At 36.8% G+C, this 27,383-nt stretch overlaps 1 long non-coding RNA gene across 1 annotated transcript in view; it reads left to right on the plus strand.

Moving 5' to 3' along the window:
- The window catches only part of LOC123664697, a 129,561-nt gene that overhangs the window by 44,432 nt on the left and 57,746 nt on the right, over positions 1–27,383 (plus strand). Inside the window, exon 2 of the long non-coding RNA XR_006744869.1 lies at positions 19,502–19,539. This is a non-coding gene — a long non-coding RNA (uncharacterized LOC123664697). The remainder of the gene's footprint in view (positions 1–19,501; positions 19,540–27,383) is intronic.

Genomic DNA, 27,383 nt, shown 5'->3' on the forward strand with positions numbered 1-27,383 from the left:
ACTCAATTCGACTCGGATAACTTCGTCGTTTATGAACCGATTTTGATAGTTCTTTTTTGTTGTAAAGGAAATATCCCAAGGGTAGTACCATGATAAGGAACCTAAGATCTGATGTTGGCATCCTAGAGAAATTGAGGGGAACCTTCAAAAATCGTAGTGACGACTAGAGCGTTTATTAATTTTTTCTTCTACCTACGTTGTATTTCTTGTCGATGTAATTGAAATCGATTTTTTTCGTTTGCTAGCAAACACAAATTAATAAAAATTATGTGTACATAAATTCCTAGCGAATTACAATATAGTTTTTTTTTACCATAACTTTTTTGTAGCAGTTCTTTTAAAAATCATTTAATTTTTAAAAATCAGATATAAAATATTTGTATTATTTTATAATACTTTATCTGTTTTTAAGTATCTTATTTAGTAAAACAATTAATTGTTATATTTAGTGTAGTGTTTTTGTATTTGTCTTAAATTTGCAAGAAATAAAAGGATTTTATTGTATTTAAAAATATACACAAAAACATAACATAATAATAAGACTTATGGAAAAGGTGGACGGACTCATCTCTGAAACAGATTTCTAGAGAGAGAAAAAAATATATATTTTTATTTTATCAAGACTTATAATTCAAGACAAGTAAGTATTCTTCCAGCATCTAAACAAATTGAAATCTTTTTGAATAAAGTCGAAGTGTCATGAATAGTGATACTAATCTTTATCCGAACCCCCTTTTAACTAATGAGTTTTTCAAGTACCCATTGGTACTGCAAGCCAACGTTCTATTTCCTGTTCGATGAGGAAAACTTAGGAAAACCTTAGAAACATGAGACGAAATAAATTCTTAGCGAAACAATAAAAATAATAACGTTAAAATAAACTTCGAAAAAGTCCTCAAAAATGGAATATTTCCGCTGAAAAGAGGAGTACTATTTTGTAATCTATAAGAACTCAAAAACCGCTGGATGGTCCATCCATCCAGGATGGACAAAGATTAAATTTGAAATTAGATTATAGTTAGGAGACGTCCGCTAAGAACGGATTTTGCGATATTCCACCGTTAAGGGGCTTTGATTGGGGTTGACAGTTTGTATGAAACATATACAGCAGCTATAAGTTAGCCTGCTAGATTATTTATACTGCATCTTGAAAATAAATCTAAAAATGTGGTATATAGAGAGGTTTTATAAAAATAACTATTAAATTGTACTAAATTGTGCCTTTTAAAAAGTTACTCAGTGTGATATAAGCATTTCAAGTGACTGAAATAAAAAAAATTGCATTAAGCATCTTAATAGCAATACATATCTTCATAACCACGCGGACGTAGTCGCGGGCAACAGTTAGTGTATTATAAAACAAAGTCCCCAAAATGTATGTGATCGATTCCCTCAAAATCTACTAGACGGATTTTCATGCGGTTTCACCAATGGAGAGAGAGCTTCAAGAGGAAGGTTTACGGAACGGCTAAGCCGATTTTGATGAGAGTTTCACTGGAAGTTTGCCGGGAAAACTTTGTGACACACTGATTTCAACGCGGGCGAAGCCGCAGGCACAGCTAGTCTATACATTATATAAAAGCGAAAGGTCACTCATCACGAAATCTCCGAAACTATAACACCTACAAACTTGAAATTTGGCAGGTAGGCTCCTTATAAGACGTACACATCCGCTAAGAACGGATTTCACGAAACTCGACCCCTAAGGGGGTGAAACGGGGGTTGGAAGTTTGTATGAAAATCCTATGTTTTTGAAGTAAGAGACTCGAAATTTAAAATGTATGCTCTATAGAAGGTGAGAAGGTGTCTAAATAATGTATCTTTAGAAATCAACTCCCTTTTAGGGTTAAAACAGGGGATGGTAGGTTGACTCACTCATCACGAAATCTCCGAAACTATAACACCTACATACTTGAAATTTGGCAAGTAAGTTTTGTATAGGACGTAAACATCCGCTAAGAACGAATTTTACGAAACTCGACACCTAAGAGGATAAAACGGGGGTCGGAAGTTTGTATGAAAGGCCTATGTTTTTAAAGTAAGAGACGAAATTTAAAATCTATGCTCTATAGATGGTGAAAAGGAGTCCAAATAATGCATCGTAATCTATATATATAAAAGAGAAAGGTCACTGACTCACTCGTCACGAGAACTCAAAAACCGCTGGATGGTCCATCTATCCAGGATGGACAAAGATGAAATTTAGCAGGGAGGTAGATTATAGTTAGTAAACGTCCGCTAAGAACGGATTTTTTGATATGCCACTGCTAAGGGCGTTAGATTGGGGTTGATAGTTTGTATGAAACATATACAGCAGCTATAAGTTCCCCTGCTAGGTTATTTATACTGCAGCCTGAAAATAAAACTAAAAATGTGTTGTATAGAGAGGTTTTATAAAAATAACTAATAAATTATACTAAATTGTGCCTTTTAAAAAATTACTCAGCGTGATAAGCATTTCAAGTGACTGAAATAAAAAAATAATTTGCTTAGACATCTTGATAGTAATGCATATCTTCATAATCACGCGAACGTAGTCGCAGGCAACAGTTAGTGTATTATAACAATAAGTCCCCAAAAGTGTATGTGATCGATTCCCTCAAAATTTACTGAACGGCTTTTTATTCGGTTTTACCAATGGAAAGAGGGCTTCAAGAGGAAGGTTTACGGAACGACTAAGCCGATTTTGATGAGATTTTCAGTTTCACTGGAAGTTTGCCGGGAAAACTGCACGTTGAACATTTATTATAAATTTTAAAAATATTAAATGATTTTAACATTATGATCTTGTTCTTACTAAAAAGCCTTAAACTTTTCTTATCCAACCAACACAATAGGTTTCCAGCATTTTCTAATCATTAATTAGCCTTAGGAATGATAAAAAACTTTTTTTAATCAATAGGCTAATTTTAAGAATTCTCCACCTTGCTGTCTTTGAAGACCCATTTAAGCCAAATTTTCCATACTAAGTACGGCTTTTTTATTATTATTATGAAAGCTGAGAGTCTAGCGCATTTTTAAAACTAACTAAGAAATCATAAGGTCACCTGTTTAGATTTTTAATTTAAAGTTGAAAATTTAAGTCCTAATTCACGGAACGTAGATTTTTGACTTTAGACCAACATTTTCATAACTTTCATCAAAGCTACGAAGCTGATTATTTTATGCATAAAAGTACAACTTATGCGAATTCAGTTGCAAAAAATAAAACTCTAAAAAAAATTTTTCTTTTTTTTTTAACAAATTTTTTAAGATGGTCAAGTCGAAATTTCTCATAAAATCGAAAAAAACTCATAACTCCTAAACTATAAAAAATTGCGTAACATACATGGGGGTGATTCGGATACCCCACAACATACCGGACCTAAATTTTTTTTTTATGACGTCAAGTGATCGGCCACCCTGTATATTGTTATATTGCGGAAAACCGGGTTGTCTTGCGCGAACTCAGTGAGGCCTTTGTGCAGCAGTGGACTGACTGACTGACTTGATATAACGCTTAAACAGATGTCGATTCCGTGTTCATCATCATCATCCTCACTTTAGCTTGATACAGTCTACTGCTGGACATAGGCCTCCGCAAGTGCAAGCTCCTCATGTGAGTTTGCCATAGCCACCACAGTGGGTAGGCGGATTGGTGACCGCAGGGATGGCTTTGTCGCACCGAAGACACTGCTGTCCGTCTTCAGCCTGTGTATTTCAAATCCAGCATTTGGATGGTTATCCCGCCACCGGTCGGCTTTTTAAGTTCCAAGGTGGTAGTGGAACTATGTTATCTCTTAGTCGCCTCTTACGACACCCACGAGAAGATAGGGGGCGTCTATATATTTTATTGCCGTAACAACACAGATATTTTGTCCAAATGAAAGTCCAGTAATAAAATAAAAAATAAATAAAACAACTACCGCAGGTTAGCTGGAAGAGGCTTCTTCTAGAGTTATTTCTATCGGCTTTCTACATATAAATTATATAATGTGTATAACGCCTGACTGAGCGGAGTAGTCAGTGGTCGTCGTCCGGGCTACATCTGACGCCCGCTAGCAATAGTTTTCATTCATTAGTTTTGTTTCGTTGCATATTGGAAAATTACTAAAATCGGAAACATCGACATTTTTTTTATTGTCCGCTTAACTTAAACACGCCAATACGCCAACACGCCAATGTGCCAATACGCTAAAACGCCAACACGTCAACACGCCAATACGCCAATGCGCCAACACGCCAATGTGCCAATACGCCAACACGCCAACACGCCAACACGCCAACACGCCAAAACGCCAAAACGCCAACACACCAATGCGCCAACACGCCAACACGCCAACAGTCCAACACGCCAACATGCCAACACACCAATACGCCAACACGCCAATACGCCGATGCGCCAACAAGCCAATGTGCCAATACGCCAACACGCCAATGCGCCAACACGCCAACATGCCAACACGCTAATACGCCAACACGCCAATACGCCAACACGCTAATGTGCCAATACGCCAACACGCCAATACGCCAACACGCCAAACCACCAACACGCCAATGCGCCAACACGCCAATACGCCAACAGTCCAACACGCCAACATGCCAACACACCAATACGCCAACACGCCAATACGCCAATGCGCCAACACACCAATGTGCCAATACGGCAACACGCCAATGTGCCAATACGCCAACACGGCAACACGCCAACACACCAACATGCCAATACGCCAATACGCCAACACGCCAATACGCCAACACGCCAATACGCCAACACGCCAACACGCCAAAACGCCAACACGCCAATACGTCAACACGCCAACACGCCAAAACGCCAACACGCCAATGCGCCAACACGCCAACACGTCAACAGGTCAATACTCCAACATTCCAATACGCCAACACGCCAACACACCAACACTCCAACACGCTAATACGCCAATACGCCAACAGTCCAACACGCCAACATGCCAACACGCCAATACGCCAACACGCCAATACGCCAACACGCTAACACGCCGATACGCCAACAGTCCAACACGCCAACATGCCAACACGCTAATACGCCAACGCGCCAATACGCCAACACGCTAATGTGCCAATACGCCAACACGCCAATACGCCAACACGCCAAAACGCTAACACGCTAATGTGCCAATACGCCAACACGCCAATACGCCAACACGCCAAAACGCTAACACGCCAATGCGCCAACACGCCAACCCGCCAACAGTCCAACACGCCAACATGCCAATACGCCAACACGCCAATACGCCAATGCGCCAACACGCCAATGTGCCAATACGCCAACACGCCAACACGCCAACACGCCAACACGCCAATGCGCCAACACGCCAATGCGCCAACACGCCAACACGTCAACAGTCCAACACGCCAGATAGGTACGGTTGCCTAATGGCCTCCAAGAACAGTGAGGTCATTGTCTACGAAGACAGGGGGGAGGACCTTGGTTACTTAAGACCAAAATCAAAATCACCTTCACCCTCTGCATCGCCGGCTCTCGGGGAAGCCGCACCGAGCGACTCGGAGCGCCTACAACTAAAGGTCGAGGCCCAGAAGGTGGAACAACGTAGGGCAACGGCCGCACCCAAATCTAAGCCGAGCTCGATGTCATTGGCGACATTTATCCAGGCAACCATCTCCCCGAAGCAAAGTAAGCTTCCCCATCACCCCTCTCCCAAAAAGGCTGGACAGGGAGAGCGACTATCGGAGGCGCTGAGCAGGTTCACCAAAGACAATAGTCCGAGGCAACCAGCGGCGTCACCGGCCGCTCGAACTAGGGCCGATATGGGACAAGTATCACCACCGAGACTTCGACCGGCGTCCACACCGCTTCAACACGCGGAAAATGCCCTAATCGAGTTCCTGGCCATTATTAAGGCAAACCGCGAGGTAAGCTTGGCCACCTGCAAAAAGATCATGCAGGCCTACCAGTACGATCACCAAAGATTACTGGAGGTGGAACTCGAAGAAGCCGAAGCAGCCATATACAACAGTGATACCCGACAAATACTCAAGGGCAAGATGTCGGGTAGGTATATGGCCGCATATAACATCACAGCAGGCTTCGTGAGCGCGGTCGAGTCTGAGGGTAATGACGAGGAGTCGCAAACCTTTGAAACACCCGAAGGGGACCCGGTGGTGGTAGTGGCGAGATGCACGAAAGTAATGCTGGGCGACCGGATGCTACGGATGGCAAAAACCATCACGGGCGACCGGGCCGAAGCCGGCTTATCGTACGTGACCTGGGAACTACCATCACTGGAGTGGATAAACGGGGTACCAGGATGCGGCAAGACAACCCGAATAGTCAGGGACTTCGATGGGGACACGGAAGTCGTGATTACGACCACAGTCGAGGCGGCTAAAGATCTAAAAGAAAAACTGGTGCACCGCTATGGTAACAAGGTCAAGCAAAGGGTACGTACTATGGCCTCCGTTCTGGTAAATGGCTTCCGTGAGGGTTTAAAAATCAACCGCCTAACGGTGGACGAAGCCCTCATGAACCATTTCGGAGCCATAGTAATGGCCGCCCGACTATCGGGAGCTGAGAAGGTAGTCCTCATCGGAGACATAAACCAACTGCCGTACATCGACAGGGATAACCTGTTCGAAATGCGGTATTGTAGACCAACCCTTATAACGACTATTTCGTGCGAGTTGTCGTGCACGCATCGTAACCCCAAAGATGTCGCCTTTGCCATCAGTGAGGTTTACAAGTCCGTGTACAGCTCAAGCACAAAGATCCGATCTTTGCGAGTGGAGAGTCTCACAGGCGCGCGCATTCCTGTAGGAAGGGACCGAACCCTGTACCTGGTATTTACGCAAGAGGAGAAGAGATTGCTGACTGACCAGGGATACGGGTCCGGTGAGGGATCGCGCGTCTTAACCATTCATGAGGCGCAGGGCCAGACCTATGAGGACGTCATCGTCCTCCAGACAAATACAAGGAGGCTCAAGATCCACGACAGCGTTTCGCACGCTGTAGTCGCGGTGACTAGACACACCAACACCTGTGTCTATTACACCGACGACCGTGACGACGCAATTGGTCGCTTTGTGGCGAGGGCAGCGGAGATGACGGACAAGAAAATCCTTGAGCATAGTCTCAAGATGGCCATTCACCATAGAGATGCTGCCGTCATTGAGAATGTGCTCAAAATGTTGAAAAATGTAGAGGTGTGAAGACATTATTGTATTGTAAGTATAAATTATGCGTAGATAAAAGTGTAAAGTAAGTAATATAAATAATAAAATTGAATGTAATAGTATAGGAATAGGATAATGTAATTGTAATGATAAGGCTTTATATATTTACTTAATAAGATAGGATTAGTCATATAATATATTAATAAAAAAAAATTAAAAAAAAAAATAAATTTAAATGGACAAAACGATTCCTAACCACAAAAAAAAAAAGTACCTAACTACTAACAATAACATAGGTTAAGTGTACATTGTAAGTAGCAAATAAGTGTACATATATTGTAGTTAGAAAATAAGTGTACATATATTTTAGTTAGCAAATAAGTGTAAATATAATAAAAATAATTAGTATATAAGAATATAAAATAAGCAATATGTAGAATATTCTTGGTCAGTGGACTCGCGTCGACTTTTAGAAATTTGAAATTTTAAGACTAGTTATTAAGGCTTCTGGATTCTAAGTTGCGGTGAAGTACCGATGCATGTTAAAAAAAAAAATAATAATAACAATATATGGAATAACAAAAGCACGGGCATAATAAGCCTGTGGATATATCACATAACTAAAAAAAAAAAAAAAAACATGCCAACACACCAATACACCAACACGCCAACACCCCAACACGCCAATACGCCAACACCCCAACACGCCAATACGCCAATACGCCAATACGCCAATACGCCAACACCCCAACACCCCAACACACCTAAACCCCAACACGCCAACACGTCAACACGCCAACACGCCAACACGCCAATACGCCAATGCGCCAACTCGCCAACACGCCAATGTGCCAACACGCCAACAGTCCAACACGCCAACATGCCAACACGCCAACACGCCAATACGCCAACACGCCAATACGCCAACTCGCCAATACGCCAATGCGCCAACACGCCAACACGCCAATGTGCCAACACGCCAACACGCCAACACGCCAATGCGCCAACGTGCTTTTAAAAAAATAACTATTAAATTTTTTAGGTTTTATAAAAATAACTATTAAATTATACTAAATTGTGCCTTTTAAAAAGTTACTCAGTGTGATATAAGCATTTCAAGTGAATGAAATAAAAAAAAATGCATTAAGCATCTTAATAGCAATACATATCTTCATAACCACGCGGACGTAGTCGCGGGCAACAGTTAGTGTATTCAGGCCCGCCGCTAGCCGTGTCGTCGCCCGCGTGCAATACCGATTATGCCGCCCAACGACTATCTATCGAAATCTTCTATCAACTTTCTTGTATCCAAACTGTCTAAAATTTCATGTTCAATTGAAACTATACCTAAATAACTTAGTCTTTGCTGAAGCATTGTTGATCTTAAATAATTTTTGATCATTTTTAATTTTGAAAAGGACCTTTCACCAGATGCAACTGAAACTGGCAGTGTAAATAATATTCTTAGCGCTATTGCTGTGTTCGGAAATGTTGAAATTAAGTCATTGGTAAAAAGATATTGTAATGAGGTTTGTGGATCATTAGACTGGTTTTCTGTAAAATGCAACTTTAGTGCAATGATTTCATGAAATAAACCAATACCGTCAATGTCTGATTGACTACTTGAACTATCTTTAAGTTTCAGATTTAAATCTTTACAATGTTTTATTAACTATCATTGGAATAATTTAATAAGTTATTGCTAAAAAAGCCAAATACGTCATCATCATCACTTCAGCCTATGCAGTCTACTGCTGGACATAGGCCACCCCAAGTTCGCGCCAGACATCCCGCTTTTCGCAATCTTCATCCAGCCTACACCGGCAATCTTACGTAAATCGTCGGTCCAAGGGCCGGAGGACGTCCTACGCTGCATTTGACAAGAGGCGGTCTCCACTCCAGGACCCGTCTACTCCAACGGCCATCGGTCCTGCGACACAAGATGACCAGCCCACTGCCACTTCAACTTGCTAATTCTGTGGGCTATGTCGGTTGCTTTCGTTCTCTCGTGGATAAACTCATTTCTAATCTTATCTTTGAGAGAAACCCCAAGCATAGCCCGTTCCATTGCACGATGCGCGACTTTAAATTTGTGGACCAATCCCTTCGTCAGTGTCCACGTCTCGGCTCCTTATGTTAACATAGGCAGGACGCATTGCTCGAAGACTTTTGTCTTCAAGCATTGCGGAATCTTCGAAGTGAAGACTCGACGAAGCATGCCAAACACCGCCCAGCCCAACCGAATCCTCCTGTCGGCTTCTTTCTCGAAGTTGTTGCGGCCTAGTTGGATAGTATGGCCTTGGTAAATATAATCCTGAACAACTTCGAGAAGGGTACCATCGACTGATACCGGTCTCGGTATGATTTGGTTGTTAAACATAACTTTCGTTTTGTCCAAGTTCATACAGAAACCGACACGTCGGGAGGACTCGTTTAGGCGGGCCAGCATGTGGCCTAACTCATCGAACGGCTCCGCAAAGATGACAATATCGTCGGTGAAACGAAGGTGAGAGATGAATTCACCGTTGACGTTAATGCCTCGTTCTCCCCAATCTAAGGTCTTAAAGACATCCTCCAGTGCAGTGGTAAACAGTTTCGGTGATATTACTTCTCCCTGTCTTACCTCACGCCGGAGGGAAATAGGTCCTGTTCTCTGGTCCTGGACATGAACGGTCATCGTCGCCGCGTCGTACATGCATTTCAGTATCTCGATATATCGCCAGTCGATATGACATCTCTGCAGAGAGTCCTGGACAGCCCAGGTCTCGACAGAGTCGAAGGCTTTCTCGTAGTCCACAAATGCCATACACAGCGGTTGATTATATTCTTCCGTCTTTTGGATAATCTGCCGAACAGTATGGATGTGGTCCACGGTGCTGTAGCAATTTCGAAACACAGCCTGCTCCAGTGGTTGGAATTCGTCGAGTTCTCTGGCGAGACGATTCGTAACAACCCTCGAAAACTTATAGACGTGGCTCAGAAGTGAGATCGGTCTGTAATTCTTCAACAGAGACTTATCGCCTCTCTTAAAGAACAGCACCACCACACTCCTGCACCACGGCTCCGGTGTGGTATCTCGGTGGATGACGGCGTTAAAGAGTCTTGCCAAGGCTTTTAGGACAGGTCGCCCTGCGGCTTTAAGGAGCTTAGTGGTAACTCCGTCATCCCCCGGGCCCTAAGTAGGAGTCGACCGGCCAGGGGTACAATGACTAGAATTAGGTATGAGTCGCTCGTTTTGCCGCCCCCTGGGCGTGCCGCCCGTGTGCGGTGCACGCTTTGCACGCCCGCTTACGGCGGCCCTGAGTGTATTATAAAACAAAGTCCCCAAAATGTATGTGATCGATTCCCTCAAAATCTACTAGACGGATTTTCATGCGGTTTCACCAATGTTAAACCATCTAAAATAAACGCTGTTTATTCTACCCTAGCTGCTCGGATAAATTTCGTTCTGTCAAAAGTTAATAGTATTTTTTTTTTAGTTTATAAACCTTCCGTTTATAGGCCTTAAGAAATATACAAAAAAATAAATTAGCCGAACTGGTTGCGCCGTTTTCGAGTTATGCGCTTAGCAACATTCATTTTTATTTATATAAATAATAGATTATCTGTCATAAGTAGAGATCGAATCTGAAATTTTCAGACCAATAGTCAGTTGCTGCGACATACGGAATTAGACTAAAACTAGAAAAAGTCCTAAAATATTTAATTAGAATTTAGATTTGGTACAGTCTAGACAGTAAGGCCATAAGTATGTCCTAACAGGATCTTAGTAACATTTGCAAATAATACTTAACGCAATAATCAAAATCAAAATTTTCTGTATTTAAGTAGGTATGCTTTCAAAGCGCTTTGATTCGTTATTTTTTAAATTTTAATTGGATGAGACTGTAATAAATTTCTTATACAAGCTACCACCGATTCAGAATACAAATTCTACTGAGGAGAATTGGAAAGACACTCAGGGTAATATATTGTAGACCGAACAAGTAAATAGAAAGACCTTGTTACATTAATTGTGTTCGCTCATAAACGAAAAAAAAACTGACTTCAATTGCATCGACAAATAATACAACGTACGTGTACGAAAAAATAATCAAGTAAATATGCATTATCAGAGATAACTCAGATAATAATTGTGTTTGCTCGCAAACGAAAAAAAACCGACTTCAATTACATCGACGAGTAATACAACGTAGATCGACGAAAAAATAGTCAAATAATTACGCGTTATCAAAGATTACTCAAAAAGTAGTAATCAGATCTCGATAAAATTTATATGTGACCACATAATAAACATCAGCTTTCGATTAAATCAAAAATTATCCAAATCGGTACACCCAGTAAAAAGTTATTGCGGATTTTCGAGAGTTTCCCTCGTTTTATCTGGGATCCCATCATCAGATCCTGGTTTCTTATCACGGTACCGAACTAGGGATATCCTCTTTCCAACAAAATAAGAATTATCAAAATCGGTACATCTAGTAGAAAGTTATGCGGCATAATAAAACGTAGGTCGACGAAAAAAGCGTCAAATAAAAACTCATTATTAGATATAACTCGAAAAGTAGTTGTTAGATCTCAAATAAATTTAAATGGGGCCAATTGGCACACACCACCTTTCGATTAAAATAAAATTTGTCGAAATCGGTCCACCCGGTCAAAAGTTCTGATGTAACATACATAAAAAAAAATACAGTCGAATTGAGAACCTCCTCCTTTTTTGGAAGTCGGTTAAAAATACTTGTAAAATCTTGTTAAAAATTAAGATGACAAGCATAATTTCGATTGAAAAATAATCATAAAAATCGGTTTACTCAGTAAAAATTTCTGCGGTAAGACCCAAAAAAATGTACAGTCGAATTGAAGACCTCTTCCTTTTTTGCAGTCAGTTAAAAGGAAAAGTCGATAAAGAAAACATTCGTGTAAATAAGAATTATTAAATGCGTTGTTCAATATGAACTAGCGTTTACCTCGCAACTTGTAAATACTGCTTACTTGGTGTTATCTTTCGCTCTCCCGTCTTACTTTTTCCCAGTTTATATTTTTTATGGTTTTTTATAACACTTTCAGAAGATTGTAAGCTTTCTCGTTGGTAAGCATCGTTAGTTGTTTTCTTGTTTATTTTATAATGTTTTTGCAATTAGAATATTGTTATCGGAATATTTTCTTCAAATTTTAACAGCGATTTAGACAATGGATGTCTAAAACTATGTTTAGACAAAGAATGTAAATACATTTGTTGAGGAGTTGTTGAAATTTAATTAATATTAAAAGATTATGTACGTTTGTTATTTGTTAAAGGTTCTCGAGATATTACCAAGACAGAAGCCTGTTCTTAATTCGTTAATAATTATTTGTAAGATGAATATTCGAAGATGCTTTTGACCTACTTGAATACAATTATTTTGATTTTAATAATGGTTGCCGAACTTACCCCCCAGGAGCTCTGATACTCACCACAGGAACACAACTTGAAAACAGTATTATTTAGCTGTGATTTTCTGTAAGGTACTTCCCCAGTCGGGCTGTATCCTACCTCAGTTGAAATATCACTTATAAGATCGTCTTTGCGCTCTTTTTATTACGTTAATTTTTTAAATGTATGGGTTAAGTGTGTTATACAGTTTTAAATTAAAAAAAAGTAAATTGGTTTAAGAATATTTTTTCTTTATTTATGTAAGAAATTTAATAATTGCACACATTGCATTGAAATTTAATACTCGCAAACGAAAAAAAAACCGACTTCAATTACATCGCCAATTCATAAATAATAATTAATAATTCTACAACGCAAGTAGACGAAAAAAATTAATAAACGCAACAGTCGGCACTAAGATTTTCGAGGGTTACCCTCGATTTCTCTGGGATTCCATCATCAGATCCTGGTTTCCTTATCATAGTACTACCCTTGGAATATCTTCTTTCTAACAAAAAAAGAATTATCAAAATCGGTTCATAAACGACGAAGTTATCCGAGTCGAATTGAGTAAACTCCTCCTTTTTTGACGTCGGCTAAAAAATACAGTCGCATTGAGAACCTCATCCTTTTTTTGTAGTCGGTTAAAAATAAAACTAGATTTGAAAATATTGTTTGAAAATATTTTTCTGATTTTAGTTGTTTAGTTTTGTTTTTCATATTCACCAGCTTACTCCGAAAAGTGTGATCAGGCGGGACGAACGGAAGTTGAGAGGGAGATATAAGTTAATGAAGAAAGAAAAAGGAAGAGTTATGTTCCGTATATTACTGTAGGAGCTGTGGTCTAAAGCACACTCGCGCTTTTTTTAAATGGGTAAGGTAATAAATTTTTAGAACAATTTCGAAGGTCTTTCATCAGTCACCGTAGAAGCAAAAGTCTAAAGCAACCATACCATTAATGGCCATGAAGCATCAGAGAAACAAATGTGTTATTTTCGAAAGGGACAAGATAAGGATTTATAATAGGGATGAATATCTTATGACGCTTTTTTTAATCTAATATTCGATGTAACGGTAGTACTAGTTACTGCTTTACGTAGATTTTTGTCAGAGTACCTATATCTATATATCTGTCTAAAGCTAGTGAGCTAACTGTATACGAACGGTCGACCAGAATCTTGTGCCCTAAATGACTGCCACGTGAAACTATTTTCCGTAAAATTTGATCAAATAGGCAATCAACTTGGTTAACGTGTGAATTGGAATGAAATTGCCCAATTCAAGGCTATTGGGTCATTGAGACCGCCCGACTGATTGTATTAATTCATATGTTTTAAATCACACTGTTGGAAGTTAAAAGGCCGATTTTTGAACTTAATCTGCAGGTAGGCGTGGCTATCGTAGAACTAAATTAATAATTTTTGGAAGTCTAGCGCATTTCATTTACGTTACGTTTCTAGTAATATTACTGCCATGTTCTTAAACTACATTTTGTGGATAAACGATTCGCTTCAGGCGTTAATATCCCACAGCTGGGCATGGGGCTCTTTATCAATATTGGAGGATTGGAGCTTAACCCAACACGCCGTTCCACAACGGATTGGCAGATAATAATAAATAATTTAAAAAAAAAAACGCTTCACACTCAACGGCCCCCAGTAGAATTTTGTCCTGTGTCGGGGGTCCGGAAACACACACAAAACACAAGTACAAACGCTCAGACCACGACAAACGTCTACATCAGTCAGTCAGTTCAGCCTATCGTAGTTCATTGCTGGACATAGGCCTCCACAAGTTCATATGGTCAATACAAATGCCTCTTGTGAGCGGGGATTAAAATGAAAATAATTATAATGTATTAATAATTAAAAAAAAAACATAACTGTAAAATGAAACAATATATCATTTATTATTCCATTTATTATATCATTTATTATTGCATCTATTAAGAGCGAAAGTAAACAAAGTGTTATAATAAACAGATACAAAGAGACTTCAGGTAAACTTCAGGTGCGAAGGAAATTGGAATGAAAGTAAACACAGAAGTTATCGATTCAAACGACCACTAAATCTTTAGAACCCAATAAAATCGACTTACGTTTATTTGTTAAGACATTCTTGCTTTAGACGTATTGAAATAAATATTTTAGTATCAATTGAAATTCCGTAGCTGTTTAATTTGAAGTAATTTCATTATTACGTTCCTTTATCTCGTAAACAAAGAATTTTATACAAAAATATACTTGTTCTTTGTTTGTGTATAAAGTTTTTAAGTGCCATGCCTCTATTGTAAGTTCGTTAATGAATATCCATTACAGTTTCAAAGTGCTACTGTTAAGAGAACGCTAGTTCATTTCGCGTTCGTAGGTAGACATATTGGAATTTATGCGGTTATTGTTATCTTACTTTGGAAAATATTGCGCTCGGTGACCGTTTCGAAGAGTTATTACGAGTGCTTCTTCTTGTTGTTGCTTGTGCAACGAGTTTGTGTATGTTTCAGGATCAACTAGTATGTTTGATTCTCTTATCATTTTCTTTTAAGATAGTAATAATTATTTTGATCGTAATTGTGGGGGTGTTATGTTTATTATTTTTTTGTATGAATGTACAAAAAAATTGATTATAAGACCTTTTTGTTTTTTTTTTTTAATTCTATCTCTAAGCGATAAGGTGCCTCATTGTCCATTATTTATTTTATCCTTCATTTTCATTATATTATTTTGTATGTAATCTATACAAATAAATAAAATTGGAGTCATCATTTCAGCCTATTGCAGTCCATTGCTGGACATAGGCCTCCACAAGCTCGCGCCAAAAAAAAATGGCGTGAACTCATGTGTTATGTCCATAGTCACGACGCTGGGCAGGCGGGTTGATGACCGCAGGGTTGGCTTTGTCGCACCGAAAACGCTGCTGCCCGTCTTCGTTCTGTGTATTCCAAAGCCGATGGTTGGATGGTTATCTCGCTTTTGGTCGGCTTTTTAAGTTCCAAGGTGGTAGTGGAACTGTGTTATCCCTTAGTCGCCTCTTACGACACCCACAGGAAGAGAGGGGCTGGCTATAACATAACTATTTGTTATTTCCGGTTAAGCTACTGTAGGTATTCTATCTTTCCATTAAAATGGGAGATTTGTTTCCATGCATTATTACTTAATTGGGACTAGAGCATTAAAACCTTAGCAAGGAAGCCACAAGAATCGTAATAGGATCAACATTAAAGGCCACTTTATTCCGCTTATATGTGATTATATACTTATTGATATAAAATCACTTGTTGCTCTCAAATATTTATATAACTAACCGACTTCCAAAAAAGGAGGAGGTTCTCAATTCGACTGTATTTTTTTAAATGCATGCTATGAACTTTTGACCGGGTGGACCGATTTCGACAATTTTTTTTTAATCGAAAGGTGGTGTGTGTCAATTGGTCCCATTTAAATTTATCTGAGATATAACAACTTCTTTTCGAGTTATATCTAATAATGCGTTTTTACTTGACGCTTTTTTCGTCGACCTACGTTGTATTATACCGCATAACTTTCTACTGGATGTACCGATTTTGATAATTATTTTTTTGTTGGAAAGGGGATATCCCTAGTTTGGTACCATAATAAGGAAACTAGGATCTGATGATAGGATCCCAGAGAAATCGAGTGAAACTCTCGAAAATCCGCAATAACTTTTTACTGGGTGTATCGATTTTGATAATTTTTAATTTAATCGGAAGTTGATGTTTATCATATTACACCCAGACTCGGAGTGGGAATCGAACCCACAACCCTCGGAGCAGAAAGCAGGGTCACTACAAACTGCGCCAACGGGCTAGACAATTATATTTTGCTCAAATGGATTAACTTAAAGAAATAAATTTTGATAGCTTTTACTTTTTTTTTTTATAACTAACATAGTTGTTAAGAATTATTGTAACTGACATTTAATTATAATTTTGATTTCAATTTCGATTTTGTCTTGATTCTTAGTTTTAATTTTTGATTTTGGTTTTACGGTGATAATTTGTGATAATTTAATATATTGAAATTTTTTAAACTTAATTTAAATTGAATAAGTTATTATTTCTGAAGCTTTTCTATTGATTGAATTATGATTTTAGATTTCAGTTTTAATTTTAATTTTGATTGAATTTCAATATTGATTTTTTTAAATTTTTATTATTGGAATTTTGAATTTTAGTATTTATTTTAATTTTTTAATTTTAATTATTGTAATATTGATTGAATTTTAATATTGAATTTGGTGATCATTTTAATTTTGGGTTTGATTGAATTTTAGTATGTTGATTTTGATGTTAGTGTTATTTTTATTGATTTTTGACTTGGTATAATTTGTTTGTTTGTCATTTGTCACAATTGTTGGAACTAACATAGTTTAGGAAAAAATGTAACTAACAAAAATATGGACATATGTCTGAAATAAATTATTATTATTATTATTATTAACATTTGGGTATTAAATATAATATGAGTGAGTATACTTCTAATTGAAATTGTGATAGGTTATTTATTAAATTTGTGAGTAGAAGTGAGAAGAATGTCGAGTTAGTCTAAACTGCACTATAAAATATTTTATATAAGGTTTATATATAGTGATATTTACATTACCTATTAAATACTGTGTTTAATTTAATTCTCTCAAACTACATAGGCACGTTGAAATTGTACATCTTATAACATTTTTACATTTAGTTTATTACGCCTATTACTAAAGACTCGATATAACCTTAGGCTACAATTACGGTTCTCAAGTTCCATTGTTTAGATGAAACAAAGAATAGTTACTTAGGAAAAGTTTTCTTAACAAATCCCTTTTTTCTTTCCAAACCGAATCGCGCCATCTTAACGTAATAAATGAATTTTCTAGAAGACGAAATTTAAAAGTTGCAGTTCCCGTCTAAGGCGAGGATAATATTCGTCGTTCGTTTGGTCGAAATTAATATTAAAGATACAGGTTTATTTTGACCATTTGATGAATAAAGTTACGAATACATTGTTTGAGATTAACGTGACGTATTTTTGACGTACAAATTTTTTACGTACGCTTATCTTGGGGAGTTAGCTGGTGAAGGCGTGAGGAGAGCGTTACGAAAAGTTTGATCGGGCGAGAACGGAGCAAGAGAGGGGTGCGAGCACACATTTTCTTTCTCTCATAGCCAATTACGTTTCGTATATCTTAGACACAGTGCAGGCCTATTGTGCAGAAGTTTGACTTCGGTCGTGAGGTCTAAAGCACACTGGATTTTTTTTCATATTTAGTTTGAGGTTTCCTGCTCGGCGATGAAGAAAAAGATCGTGGGATATTGTGCAAAAAATTTGAGAGATGTTTAGGGTTTGGCTTGGGTGTAAAGTGGATGTGGTACATGCCCAAAAGTGGGAGACATTTATGAGTGCTTACAATATAATCAATGCGCGGTTAGGAACTTAAATAATATACTTAGAAAGCTATAATTGAAGTCCATTTAGTTAAGTTTGGGCGTCTTTTAGGCTATATCAATAATAGTCTATTTATTTTACATTTTTTTAAACAATGTAAGTTATGATAATGATGAAAATATGAATCGCATGTGGTGTTCCCTTTAAGAAATTATAACACTTAGCTGTATTGTAGATTAAGTTCACTTTGTTGTGTAATTGGTGTGAACAAATACTGATCCTAAATAAATAGATAAAGGAACATGGATTCACACGAATTTCATCGTGAATTAGGGGAATAACAAGAGGAAAATTTTCTTAATGTGTCCTTTTTACATTTAAATGAAAACATCGGTTCAATTATGATAAATTCTGAATTTTTCAATAAACAAATAAAACTAATATTGAAGTCCTCAATATTGGTATCCCGAGAGCGACCCTCTTGTGTTAACTTTGCGCATTAAAACTGACCCCAGTTTATGAGTAATATATAATTTAATGACGATGTCCAATACTCTAAGTCGGTAATTATTCTAAGTGACACTAGCAGAGTGGGGTATAGAGAATTATTACTTGGTCCACTATCGACCATAAAATATATTATATAAACTGTTAAATATAATGCTACTATTTGTTCTCGATAGGCGAATTTTGAGACGTTTAGCCTAAGTGTGCACTGGGGTTACGGTAGTAAAAATATAGCCACCCACTCGCTTCCCGTGGGTGTTGTAAGAGGTGACTATGGGATAACACAGTTCCTTCCACCTTGGACGATCCAACTGCTAGGCTTTGAAATACACAGACCGAAGACGGGCAGCAGCGTCTTTTGGTGTGACAAAGCCCTGCGGTCACCAACCTGTCTGCCCAGCGTTGTGACTATGGGCAAAACACGTGAGTTCACGCTATTTTTGGTGCGAACTTTGGGAGGCCTATGTCTAGCAGTGGACTGCGATAGGCTGAAGAAGTGCACCGGGAAAAAAATCGTTTTTTTTTTTAAATTCAATATAATCTTTATTTATTAATATACTAAAAATAACCAAGCCAAGTGCCTTCTTAACCCGCAAAAGAAGTACGTCAAAGTAGTAACATTACGTTTTAACTCAGTTATATGACTTGATATTGAATTCTAAGTATTATGATATAAGGGCATATAAATATCAAAAAGAATATCGATGATAAAATGTATGGTAATGTCCTAGTCGATGAAAAATTACTCATCCCGTTTCACGAAGGTATAATTGTGTTACCCTAGCGATTGTATGTAGAGTGTAATGTGTAGAGAATTTTAAAATACAATAAATATACCTATTTTGTGTACTTCCATTTATTACTCCTTATATACTAAAGTTTTTTTTTGTTATGTATATGAAACCAGATTACTCTTGTACTTATAGAATATTTTTAATCACTTTCTTACTGAAAGTAAATAGTAAATAAATGTCGTGAACATAATGTGATTATTACTTACGATACAATAGGTACAATATTCAATTTATTTTTTCTTTTTCAGATACGGGAGAGTTGTTTTCTTCAAGCAAGTCGATCAAGGTACTATTCATCATCTATGCCCATACTAAAACCACTTTTTATAATAACACATAAAAAAAAAAACGATCCTAACTCAAGCTCAAACAATGATAAATGTCTCAGTCGTCTATACAAATATTTTCTGTGACCAATGGCGTAGAAAGGGGGGGGAGGGCATCATGCCCGGGCGCTAATCACAAAGACGCGCAAAATGGTCCGCAAAACAAAAAATTGCTGGACATATTACATGGTTTTTGAATGGGGGGGAAGGTTTACTAAAAAGGAATTGTGCCCTAGGCACGAGTTAAGCTCGCTACGTCACTGGCTATGGCCTGGCAGCCCCAACCTATCTTTAAACCTCAATATTATTTTTGTGCTCTCTGTTTATACAACGTGTTTTTAAACTGGCGTCCTTTGTATAGAACTATATAGAGATTACACGGAGGCATGGAGTGGCTGATTGTATTCTTCAGTCTTTCGTATAATCTCGTCGTAGTAATATGTCGTAAATAGCTAACTGGGAATATCATGCTCATAATCTAGAACAGCTTGATTAGAGAGGTACTACAACTTTATATAAAACTAGTTTTTACCCGCAGCTTCGCTCGCATTAATTTTTTTATAGTAAAAAGTATCCTATGTTACTTCTAATACGTCGAAGAATATGTGTACAAAGTTTCACGATGATCCGTTAAGTAGTTTTCGCGTGAAAGCGTAAGAAACAAACTTACTAATACTTAACTTTATAATATTAGTAGGGATCACAGTAGCCTTTCGCAGTCCACTACTGGACATAGGCCTCCACAAGTTCACGCTAAAAATGGCTTGAACTCATGTGTTTTGCCCATAGCCACCCCGCTGGGCAGACGGGTTGGTGACTGCAGGGCTGGCTTTGTCGCACCAAAGACGCTACTGCCCGTCTTCGGCCTGTAGTAGTAGTAGTTAGTAGGGATAACAGTCAATTAATACAGCTTTGAAGTTGTATTGTGTTCCTGAGGCGAGTAAGGAAAGTAGAGCCTTTAGAGATGTGTTATGTTGATGCTTGAGGTATGTCATTAACGCGCTTGTGATGCTCCTGATTTTGCAAGCTGTAGTCTACGGTAACTGGTAACCATCAAGCAAATTGTCCCCTTCTTTACCATAGAAGTGGTATAGAAATTATTGAATCGACATAGCAACAAATGATAGGGGTATGAACTAAACAGTTCTCGCCCGTATGTTACGACTGTCTATAACAGCCTTTCTGCGGCACGATCTTCGAATTTTATTATGTTCGTTATGATAATGTTCTCTCGTTTGCACTCGGGGAATCAATGATACTGCCTCCAGCGTCTCGATATTATATATGATTGCTTTTTATGTGCTGGTAGAATTTTCTCATATTTATATTGTGGTGGTTTATGTAATTTTTATGTCGTGAAAGATTGCAATAAATTTTACTTATGGATGTCTCGACGAAAATAATTCTGGAGCACAACCCTAAATGTGTCCATTACCATACGACACTATGGTCGCGCGAGTTGTTTACGAGGTGTTTGAAACTAAAGAGAGGCGTGCAGGAACAAAGTACTGCTACTACTAGTATAAGTATATACTGTCAAAGCTCAAATTGTTAAAAAGTAAAATATGATTCATATAGTAGTGTATTCGTACGTAGATAAGCAGTAATATACTATGTAATTGAAAAATATCGTGCACTTAAAAATTAGCTATGAGAGAATATACTCGTATGTATGTGTAAGTATATGTTTATTGTTGAAATATATAAATAAATGAAAAAAAAAATATTATGTGTTACAAAACTTTATTGTTCTGCCAATATATTCGTCTGCTGGATGATGTCTTTCTCATATGTCAAAGCATAATCCTCTTTATCAAGAATACGGAACTAAATACGCTACGCTGTTAACGGTTAAACGGTTTTGTTAAGATAGCCCTCGTAGATTCATTTACAACAAGCTTTAATCCAGTAATCAGATTCGTTGATATTTGTGGTTTATAAAATACTCTCCTGTGTATCGGAATTATGTCATTTTATAGCCTACAATCTCTTTTAGTAAAGTCTGTTTACAGTAAAATATTTTTGAAAAAATGACCTAAGATGTCCTAAAGCAACTGCGTTTACATTTCTTAAACATTAATATTTTAGAAAAGTTTTATTTATTTTAAAATGTATTTAACATGTTAATTATTATAAAAAGATTAACAGAAATACAACAAAAACAAAAATAGCATAATAAAACTACCATTGTTTTTAGTTTTATGATGTTCTAAAAGTATATGATGAAAAAGAAGTGGTCGGTTAAAATGTAGTAGCTCATTAACAACCGATTAACTCGTAAAAAAGACGTAAACCAACTAATGACGTGTTCGGTTTGAAAGCTGTAGTAACTTTTATTTTAAATATAATTTAAATTTAAATGTTAATAGATTTAACGATAACATTTACGATAGACTTACTAGACTGAGTTTGATTACGTTTCACCGCTTGGTTAGAATCATTCGGATATACACAATGCAAATACAAAGGTCCGGATCACGACAAACATGATTAATAAAGAGTATATAAGTGTAAAAGAGTATATAAGTAAGTATATGACATAGTGTTAGTTTAAAAACAAATAATAGAACAAAATACGCTTTTATAAATAAACCAGAGACCAGTCAACGGCCCTCGATAAGTCTACTAAGTTTAAATGAAATCTGAACGTTTGAAGTGGATTAAAATGAATTCCAAAGCTGCCGGTTAGAGACATACAAGTAAAGCTAATAAAAACGTCTAAAAAAGCAGAAGCAATCTCCATGCATTTATGAGAAATATTTATACCACGAGGGTGGCGAACTAGCTTATGCCCCATCTGAAGCCTGAGGCGTGTAATCAATCAGCTGTATCACAAGCGCGTTTCCAACTCAACATCTGACTTTTTCCGGAGTCCTTTACTCACCACAGGAACGTGATTCTACTTGAGAACTGTGTTATGTGATCTGTAAGGTTGAGATCTTCCCCACTTGGGTTGCTGTTGATTTTGAGCAAGGGCATTCATTGAGTATAGATAGAGAGGCATTCATAGAGATAGTAGGAAGAAATTTGATAGCTATGGTAAACTGAATGATGTCATTGTAATGCTATAAAAATAATTGCATTAATACATTTCCTGAATCAACGAAACCCACCATAATAACACCAGTGATTGACATACAAACGCAAACTTTCTCTACTTTTGCCTCCTATTTATTCCTGACACACATACAGTGTACACAGGGAACCGTATTATCCTTAACAAGTTGAAATCTGCGTAAAGTCGTAAGGAGGTTTCTCTCGGGACGTTTTTAAGCGCAGAGTCCTTGATATGTTTTGTCAAATGTAACATGGTTGTGCTGAACCACATGCGCCTAAACTAATTATAGTTACACTGTCTATGTGGTTTTATGTTACTTCGTGCCTTGGAAACATAAACTTTTGCAATTTTACTTTTTAAAATGATTTCTGCTATTATTCTTTTGTTTATTTATAGCCTATAATATTCCTTGATTTTTTATATGAATATATTTTTAAATACTATTAATATGTTTTCTATACGCTCTCGACTGTTCCTAGGGTAGGCTTAAGGAAGTGTGTCTAGGTTACAACCGACCATATACATATTTATAAATCTGTATATATCACACCCAGCGTCGAAATGGGAATCGAACCCACAACCCTGGAATGGAAAGCAAGGTCACTCCAACTACACCAAGGGGTCAGTCAACAAAAGATCTAATTTCCACTTTTTAATATGCAATGGTATAAGTATGTTAAGTTATTTATGTTTTATATGTTGTTTTTTAAATAAAAGATTTCTTGCAATGAGCCATCTTTATTACATCTTGATTACATCCTGTTCATAATCTAACTCTTGACAATGTTGCCAGTGCCATCAACCTTATTAACCCTAATAATAATAATAGAGGTGTGTTGCCATATACAACAATTTAACTGTTTTAATTATATTTTTCACTTTCCTCTTATACCGCGGTTAACGCACGTGTTAGGAAAAAGAAAGTAAATTATAAATAATAAACAATTTATAATATATTCATACTTTATTAATCTAAGAATTATTATCTGATCAGTGAAATTAAATACTTTTATTTTTAAGAAGCGTATAATGAATTAAATATCTTGTAACAATTTACTCCTAATATTATTACATAAGTACTTATTCAATATTTCATAATAATTATATAGATACCATAACTATAATACTTATCTTTTTCCCCCGAGAGCTCCGCACCGGTCGACGTCTCAAACAAGAATGCCCAATCGAGTCGAAACACTCGTTTTATAGACGACGACAAACAAGTATGGCTCCTACCCACTTGTTATATTATCAAATATAACATCTATTTATTTACTTATTTACACTTTATTGTACACCAAACAAGAAATAAAATAAACAAACAACATTAACAATAAATAGTAGACAAAAAATGTACAAAAGCAAAGTAGATGATATATTGACGGTAGGTGTACAGGTTAATTTTATAAAAAGTAATGTGAAATAACTCATATACATAAAATAATCTGACACGGCCATACTGACAAGTACTTCGCTCTCGAAGTACAATCACAAAATCCCCCATCAACAGTAATTAGTAATTAATTATTACATACATAATACTTATAGGTACATTTGTTTACTTAGTGTCAATAATCGATTTATAATCATAATGCTGTAATCAATAATTGGACCTTACTGTGCAGATCAAACACCCCGCAGTCAGTGAAGCTTAATCACTCGCAGCCAGTGAATATCATATACAACAGCTAAGGCTCCAATTCATCCATAATCCGTAATAATACAAAATATATCCATAATCCGTAATCCATAATCCATCCATAATCCATAATAATACAAAATATATCCATAATCCGTAATACATAATCCATTCATAATCCACAACAATACATAATATTTTATACTAATTATAATAAATCCTAACACACTATAATTATCCAACTAGGCTGCAACAACTTCTAGAAGGAGGCCGATAGGAGGATTCGGTTGGGTTGGGCGGCGTTTGGCAGACTTCGTCGAGTCTTCACTTCGAAGATTCCGCAATAGACAAAAGTTTTCGAGCAATGCGTCCTGCCTGTGTTAACATACGGAGCCGAGACGTTGACGCTGACGAAGGGACTGGTTCACAAGTGTAAAGTCGCTCAACGTGCAATGGAACGGGCTATGCTTGGGGTTTCCCTCAAAGATAGGATTAGAAATGAGAATATCCGCGAGAGAATGAAAGTAACCGACGTAGCCCACAGAATTAGCAAGTTGAAGTGGCAGTGGGCTGGTCATCTGTGTCGCAGGACCGATGGCCGTTGGAGTAGACGGGTCCTAGAGTGGAGACCGCGTCTTGGCAAACGTAGTGTGGGACGTCCTCCGGCCCGTTGGACCGACGATCTACGTAAGATTGCCAGTGTAGGCTGGATGATGATTGCGGAAGACCGGGATATCTGGCGCGAAATTGGGGAGGCCTATGTCCAGCAGTGGACTGTGATAGGCTGAAGTGTATAATAAATCTTCTACAACAGCGTTTTGCTCAGTCCACTCTCGAATTTTTTTCTTTTGCAACTATAATGTTTCTTAAATTTCCAATACCTTTTAATGAGAATCTGTCATTATTTAATATAGTCCTAATCTTATATGGCCTTGATTTACGTCCATGTTATCTCTACGTGCTTGGTCAAAGCGATCTTTAAATTTATCAGTAACAATATTAAGACGTTGGTGTGCTAGCCTACGATCAGCAGTTACGTTAATGATATTATGATCTTGTATCACCTCACCTAATCGAGCTTGTATACACGGAATGTTAGACTTTCTACCACTAAGCAACCTAATAGGTGAAAAGCCGGTCGATTGCTGTACAGTAGTGTTTAAGGAAAGTTATACATTCCACAATCCACAGAACGCTCGGCCAGTCTGACACATTGGTACAAGAAGTGCTTATCATATTTGTTATTGTAGCTACGTACCGTTCGACTTGGCCGTTCCCCCGGGGAGTACCAGTCGCTACCATATGATGCCTAGTTTGCCATTCATCAAATAACTGTCGCAATTGTCTTGAATATAATTGTGTTTGCAGGCAAACGAAAAAAAAACTACTTCAACTATATCGACAAGTAATACAGCGGAGGTAGATGAAAAAAATAGTCCAGTAAATACGCATTATCAAAGATTACTCCAAAAGCAGTTATCAAATCTCGACAAAATTTAAATGTGACTATATGATAAACACCAGCTTTCGATTAAATTAAAAATTATCAAAATCGGTATACCCAGTAAAAAGTTATGTGGATTTTCGAGTTTCCCTCGATTTCTCTGAGATTCCATCATCAGATCCTGGTTACCTTATCTTGGTACCAAACTAGGGATATCTCCTTTCCAACAAAAAAAGAATTATTAAAATCAGTATATACAGTAGAAAGTTATGCAGTATAATACAACGTAGATCGACGAAAAAAAAAAAAGCGTCAAGTAAAAACGCATTATTAGGTATAACTCAAAAAGTAGTTGTTAGATCTCAAATAAATTTAAATGGGACCAAATGACAAACCACCTTTCGATAAAAAAAAAATTGTCGAAATCGATCCACTCGGTCAAAAGTTCTGATGTTACATACATATACAGTCAAATTGAGAACCTCTTCCTTTTTTGGAAGTCTGTTAAAAAATTAGTTCCACGATCGGTTATTATTAAGGATGGCGTACCATAGTCCGTGAGAGAACTTCGTTAAACCTCGACTAGTTCCTCGGCACCTGCTGTGGCAGCTTAGTGGATGCTGGTCCATTTGAATTCAACACCAAGTTTTTCTATGCTCCGACACCAGCCTTCAGCACCATTGTCGTTATTCTCTGGGTCGAAGACATGTAAATATAATAATAATAATTTAATTCAGACATATGTCCATATTTTTGTTAGTTACTTGTTTTTCCGAAACTATGTTAGTTTAAACAATTGTGACAAAACAAATTATACCAAATCAAAATCACACCAAAATCAAAATGAATATACTAAAATTCAATCAAACCCAAAATTAAAGTCTTCACCAAATTCAAAACTAAAATTCAATAGTACAATAATTAAAATTTAAAATTAAAATAAATACTAAAATTCAGAATTACAATAGTTAAAATTAAAAATAAAATCAATACTAAAATTTGATTAAAACTGGAATTAAAATCAATAAAGAAACAAAAATCAATATTAAAATTAAAACAAAATTAAAATTAAAACTAAAATCAAAATTCAATCAGTTAAAAGGATAAAAATAATGAAATTCAATTTAAATTAAAAATAAAAAAAATACAATATATTAAATTATCACAAATTATCACCCTATTCAACATAAATTCAAAATTAAAACTAAAATCAAAAATCAAAACTAAAAATAAGACTAAAAACAAAAATCAAAATCGAAATTGAAATCAAAATTAAAAGCAATGTCATCCGAGCGCCGATTTGAGGTAATTGCTTCTTGAATGACTTCTTTCATCAGACCTTCTAGTAGTTAGAACGGCTCCATAACCTTCAAAAAAAAAAAAAGACACGTATTATTGTAGATAAATTTGGGTGATATCCCACTTCTGATGTTAGGAAAAAGAAAGTAAATTATAAATAATAAACAATTTATAATATATTCATACTTTATTAATCTAAGAATTATTATCTGATCAGTGAAATTAAATACTTTTATTTTTAAGAAGCGTATAATGAATTAAATATCTTGTAACAATTTACTCCTAATATTATTACATAAGTACTTATTCAATATTTCATAATAATTATATAGATACCATAACTATAATACTTATCTTTTTCCCC

Source organism: Melitaea cinxia, chromosome 22 (assembly GCF_905220565.1).
Source record: "Melitaea cinxia chromosome 22, ilMelCinx1.1, whole genome shotgun sequence".
NCBI lineage: Eukaryota > Metazoa > Arthropoda > Insecta > Lepidoptera > Nymphalidae > Melitaea > Melitaea cinxia.